The sequence below is a fragment of the Sciurus vulgaris genome (genome assembly GCF_902686455.1).
Source record: "Sciurus vulgaris genome assembly, chromosome: 12".
In the NCBI taxonomy this organism is placed as follows: domain Eukaryota; kingdom Metazoa; phylum Chordata; class Mammalia; order Rodentia; family Sciuridae; genus Sciurus; species Sciurus vulgaris.
This window is the reverse complement of record NC_136473.1, coordinates 93,217,749-93,224,233: the sequence shown is the minus strand read 5'-3', so window position 1 is coordinate 93,224,233 and position 6,485 is coordinate 93,217,749. Positions and strand designations below refer to the sequence as shown.

At 33.8% G+C, this 6,485-nt stretch overlaps 1 pseudogene across 1 annotated transcript; it reads left to right on the top strand.

Moving 5' to 3' along the window:
• Positions 1-4,473: 4,473 nt before the first annotated feature.
• Positions 4,474-6,271, top strand: LOC306641118 (tRNA (guanine(10)-N(2))-methyltransferase homolog; annotated as a pseudogene). The gene has a single exon. The product of its transcript is annotated as a tRNA (guanine(10)-N(2))-methyltransferase homolog (transcript).
• The last annotated feature ends 214 nt before the right edge of the window (positions 6,272-6,485 follow it).

The window sequence follows — 6,485 nt, the reverse complement described above, 5'->3', positions numbered from 1 at the left end:
AGACAAATCATTAATTTCATCTTTACTTTCATATGAAATACTGATTTTTTTAGTGCTATATTAGTCATTTTCCAAAATATTTATGAAGCCAACTTTAATATAATAGATTTCTTTATATTTTTGTTTCTCTGAGTTTTTGATTCTAAGTATTCATTGCCTTGCCTATTTTTGTAGTACTTTGGCTTAAATGATTTTAATATTCTGTGTCATATACAATTCTCATAGTGACCATTTTAAGAATTGTATTCCTGTGTTATATTCCAGTGGACATTCGTTCACATATAGTTTTATGACTTTCATTTACTATTCTGTTAATTAGAACAGTCCATACATAAATATTTATATGTGTGTTATTTCCAAGGATAAGAATATTAATGGATTTGGCATTTTCTTTATGACATTTGGCATTCTCCCTTCTTTCCTTCCTTGTCTTCCAGAACCCTCCTTCCCAATCCCACAGTATATTGTATCTTTTTATCTTTTCTTCTTTCTACCTCTAGCAGTAAGGTTTTTTAATTTTTTTTATTTGTTCTCTTTAGTTATACATGGCAATAGAATGTATTTTGACATATTATACATACCTGGAGTAGAACTTCCAATTTTTGTGGTTGTACAATGTACATGGAGTTACACTGGTCATATATTTATATATGAACATAGGAAATATATGTCTAATTCATTCTACTGCCTTTCTTATTCCCATCCACCCGTGAACCTTCCTTTCCCTTTGTCTAATCCAATGAATATCTATCCCCCACCACTCCACCTATTGTGTGTTAGTATCCACATATCAGAAAGAACATTTGGCCTTTAGTTTTGGGGATTGAATTTATCTCACTTGGTATGATAATCTCCAGTTCCGTACATATACTGGCAAATCCATAATTTCATTCTTCTTTATGGCTGAGCAATATTACATTGTGTAGATATAGCACATTTTCTTTATCAATTCGTTCATTGAAGGGCACCTAGGTTTGTTCCATACCTCAGCTGTTGTGGATTTGCTGCTATAAACACTGATGTAGCCATGTCACTATAATGTGCTAATTTGAAGTATTTTAAGACTTTAAATGCCCAAGAGTGGGATAACTGGGTCAAATGGTGGTTCCATTCCAAGTGTTCTGAGGAATATCCATACAGGTTTCCAGAGTGGTTGCACCAATTTGCAGTCCCACCAGCAATGGATGAATGTACATTTTTTCCCACATCCTAGCCGACATTTATTACTTGTATTCTTGAACAGTGCCATTCTGACTGGAGTGAGATAAAATCTCGGTGTAGTTTTAATTTTCATTTCACTAATTGCTAGAGAAGTTGAACATTTTTTCATGTTTGCTGACTGATTGTATTTCTTTTTCTGTGAAGTGTCTGTTCAGTTCTTTAGCCCATTTGTTGATTGTTTTTTTGTTGTTGTGGTGTTAAGTTTTTTGAGTTCTTAAAATATCCTGGAGATTAATGCTCTATCTGGGATGCAGGTGGCAAAGATTTTTCTCCCATTCTGTAGGCTCTCTTCACGTTCTTGATTGTTTCCTTTGCTGTGAAGAAGCTGTTTAGTTTGATTCCATCCTATGTATTGATTCTTGATATTACTTCTTGTGTTTTAGGAGTCTTGTTGAGAAATGTAGTTCCTAAGCTGACATGATGGAGATTTGGGCCTACTTTTTCTTCTAGTAAGGGCAGGGTCTCTGGCCTAATGCCTAGGTCCTTGTTCCACTTCAAACAATAGTTTTTTAACGCACAAATATTTTGAACCATCAACAGAATATACTCGTAGAAGAAACTAAAGCTATTATATTAAATTAACAAGCTAAAAAAGTAAATTAATTTTTATTTTGGTGATTTGTCATTTAGGAAAAAGTGGTGTTCAGGAAATAAGGGGAGGTAAAAAATGCCAGTAAATCTATATTTTCAGTCCATGTGTCATGTTTATGCTGTAACTTGACACATATTTTAAGTATTTTGTAATAAAATGGTATGAAGTATGTTAGTGTTATAAGAACAAGGGCTTAGTTGCCTAAATTGGAATCATAATGCCATAAGCCTCAAAAGTAAACCTTTGAACCATTTATATAAAGGAGAATTTATGTAGTTCTTACTAGGAAGGAAATACCTGATACCCAAACTGTACTGAAAATCCTAGAAGGAATTCAATAAGAAAGAGTCAATGCTTCAAATATTGCCTCACTTACTTTATAGTATTTTATTGAATATTCATGCATGTTTAATTTTCTAAATGTACTCGCTTAATTTTTAGTTTCAAGATGAATAATGGGGAACTCGCCTGTAATCCCAGTGATTTAGGAAGCTGAGACAGAAGGATTACAAGTTTCAAGCCAGCCCGGTCATTTTAGTAAGACTGGGTCTCAAAAATAAAATTAAAAGTGTTGGGGATGTAGCTCAATGTTAAGAGTGCCCTGGAGTCCTTCCCTAGTATCAATAAATCAATCAGAAAATTTAAATTTAAAAGCAATGGAGAGCTTCATAAAATAGTAAGTATATGTGTGTATATGAATGTAATATATTTGAATCATACAGTGTATAACCTCCATTTCCACCTGGTACTTGATTCTCTTACCATTTTTCTCTCATATAGGTAACCACTGTATTCACTTTTATGTGTATCTTTTTTTCTTCAGTTTACACATCTATAGGTGAGTATATGTATGTATATTTGCATGTGTGCATTATGCATGTATCTTTATCTCCCACTCCTCTGCAAACACTATTATAAAATAAAGTGTGATATTCTGATAATTTTACACCTTTTTTGGGATAACAGGAGAGATAGGGATCATTCCATTTCAGTACCCAAGGTGCTGTCCCATTCATTTTCTAGCTGTTTTATATGTCATGTGGATACATCAATGCTCATTTAACCTGTCCACAGTTGAGGGATTGAGGCGGATTCCATGGTTTTACAATTCAAACAATGTTCAATGAATTACTGAGTATCTTATGAATATATCGTGTCCACAGTTGATGATTTCCTTAACTGAGCATAATAATTATAAGAATCTATCCCTGGAAGATAAATTCCCATAAGTGAAATTACTAGCGCAAAGTATACTTATTTTTGGTAGATTTGCAAAAGTAATTTCTACCAACAACACATTAGTTATTTTTATCTACAGTCTTGCTGCAGAGCATGCAATCAAGTTTTTGATTTATGATGCTGATAGCTAAAAAACAACTGAATAGTTTAATTTGTATTTTAATTTATTACTGAGATGAGTAACCTTTTCACATACTGATGAACCATGTTTATATCATTTGCCACAAAATATTTTTGTATCACTTGCAAATAATTTAATTTATATTTCTGTTTATTTGCATCTCCACTCAAGATACTCAAAATAACAAAATATTGTCACTAACATTATATGATGTAAATATTATCTTGGTTTATTATTTTTCTTTGGTTTTATATATGGTTATTATTGCCCTGGATAAGACTGTAGTAGTTAAATTTTTTTCTGAATTCTATACATTCATCATGGTTAATATACTTAAAAGGGCAAAGTCTTTTCATTACTATTTCTTGATTGCCTGTATTATTTATTTTATACTTAAAATTTTTTTTTTTCTCCAACCCAGTCCCATGAATGTTTCCTTTTGTGGATTATTCTCATATGAGTAGAACTCTTCTTGGTTATTTAGTTTGTTTAAGCTCATTTATATATTTTAGAGGTGAGTTATTGATTATACAAAACCTATAGGATTTCTTTTGTTATTTAAAGTCTTATGTTAAAAAGAATTCAGAGTGAATATTAATGTTGGGATATAGATAGGATTATATTATGAAGTCAAATGACTTTATATTTTGGTTTTGGATAAAGTGATATGAAATAAATGACTAGGTTGTCTTATGTATCAGCAATTAACCTGATTAAAATTTATTGGCTTATGTCACTAATATTAGGCATTTTTCTACATTATTTTGCTTTTGCTAATTTATTTGAGCTTCATAATAACACCTTAAATGAAATGTTATCATTATCTCTTTCTTATAAAGAAGTACAGGTAAGCACTTGTCCAAACCAGAGTTAAAAGAATTGAGACCTAAGTCACTACATGTTGCCTTGTGAAATTGGTGGACGGGGTGTATGTGGTTCATGCCTCTGAAGAACTGGCAGTAATCTACTCACAATGGATTTGCATCATGGGTGACATAAGTTCATCTTGAATTGTGTTTGCATAGATATTTTTTCCTGTTTGTGACATAATATGCTGCCTCAATTATATGATAGTCATTGTTTAAGAGTATAACATGTGGGAGAAGGGGGCCCATGCGGGCCACGCAGGAGCACGGAGGGCAGCCGCAATGGCGCAGCTATGCACCCTGAACCAGTATCTACTGGTCATGGTTCAGGAACACCTGGAATTCCGCCTCCCTGGTGTCCAAAAGTTGCTGAGGCTGGACTGGAACTTGATACTTCTGCTTCAGCTTCCCAAGTAGCTAGAATATCAGGAAATAAAATCTTTGCTTTCACTTTGTGAAGGTCAGTTCATCAGCAGTCAGAACATTTATGGAAAGTCTCCATTTTGGATTCTTAGTCTTCCCTCTGAAGATATTGCAAGAAACTTAATGAAACGGACAGTGTGTGCCAAGTCTATATTTGAACTATGGGGTCATGGAAGATCACCTGAGGAGCTGTATAGTTCTCTTAAAAATTATCCTGTGGAGAAGATGATTCCATTTCTGCATTCAGACTCTACGTATAAAATAAAGATTCACACATTTAATAAAACATTGACACAAGAAGAAAAAGTCAAACGAATCGATGCGCTTGAATTTCTGCCTTTTGAAGGAAAAGTGAACTTAAAGAAACCACAACATATATTCTCTATTTTGGAGGATTATGGTTTGGACCCGAATTGCATCCCTGAGAATCCATATAATATTTATTTTGGTAGATGGATTGCAGATGGACAGAGAGAGCTAATTGAGTCATATAATATCAAAAAGAGACACTTTATTGGAAATAAAGCATGGATGCTGGTTTATCATTCATCATGGTAAACCACGGAAAAGTGAAAGAAAATGATGTTGTCTGATCCATTTGTTGGAACAGGTGGCCTCCTATTCGCGTCTGCTCATTTTGGTGCATATGTATATGGGACAGACATAGACTACAATACAGTTCATGGCTTGGGAAAGGCTAGTACGAAAAACCAGAAATGGAGAGGACAAGATGAAAATATCAGAGCAAATCTTTGTCAGTATGGTCTAGAGAAGTATTACCTTGATGTTCTGGTTTCAGATGCATCTAAACCTTCCTGGAGGAAGGGCACATTTTTTGATGCCATTATCACTGATCCTCCATATGACATCAGAGAATCTACGAGAACAGGATCACAGAAAGAAATACCTAGGGGAATAGAGAAATATCCAGAAAGCCATGTTCCTGTTTCCTTGAGTTATCACCTGAGTGATATGTTTTTTGACCTGTTGAACTTTGCAGCTGAGACCCTCCTATTAGGTGGAAGACTAGTCTATTGGTTACCAGTGTACACACCAGAGTACACTGAAGAGATGGTACCCTGGCACCCTTGCCTGAAACTCATCAGCAACTGCGAGCAGAGGCTTTCCAGTCACACATCAAGGCGCTTGATGACAATGGAAAAGGTGAAGAAATTTGAAAACCGGGACCAGTATTCACATCTGCTAAGTGATCATTTTCTGCCATACCAAGGTCATAATTCCTTCCCTGAGAAATATTTCAGCAGAGTAACAAAAAGAATTATCAAAGAAGAAAAATCCAACCAGGAATGAAAATTAATATTTTGACAATGAAGAAAGATTAAATATCTGACAGAAAAGACATCTGGAGGTGAACTTTTTATGTACAATCCAAAAAACGTGTACTGTTCTAAGGGTTTTTTTTTTTTTTGTACAAAAAATGTTATGAAGTAAATCAAGCAATTAAAAATTATTTTCATATTTAGACTATTCAGTCATATATTTTATGAGGCCTTTTGAACCTTATTTGATTTGTATTTGTACTTTCAGGTACTAATGGGGATTGACTCAACAGTTACATTTTTTACAATTAATTTACAAAGAAAACTAATATTGTTGATTTTTAAAAACATATCTGCCAGATATGTTATAGGCAATTAATAGAACTTAAGGTTTATTCATTTGGAAAATTTGTTTGGTTTGTTTTATAATTATAATTGATTTACATTGCTACCAATAAACTTTATTGATAATTTCTAAAATCATATTGTATTCAGTGCTTTTCAGGAGGGACATGAAGAGGGAAATGAATTCTTACTGACAAAAACCACAAGAATAGCTAGGACCTGACAACCTAACAAGGTTCCAAAGCATGAAGTCCTTGCACACCTGAAGGCCTTAGCATTAAGGCCTTGCTCCTCTGTACCTTGGATTTGCTCCTGCATTCCTAAATCTTGACTGTCGGTCAAGTTAACCACCCTCAATTTTTGGTTTAGAAAGTAACTGATGGTTAAAAGTAGTAACA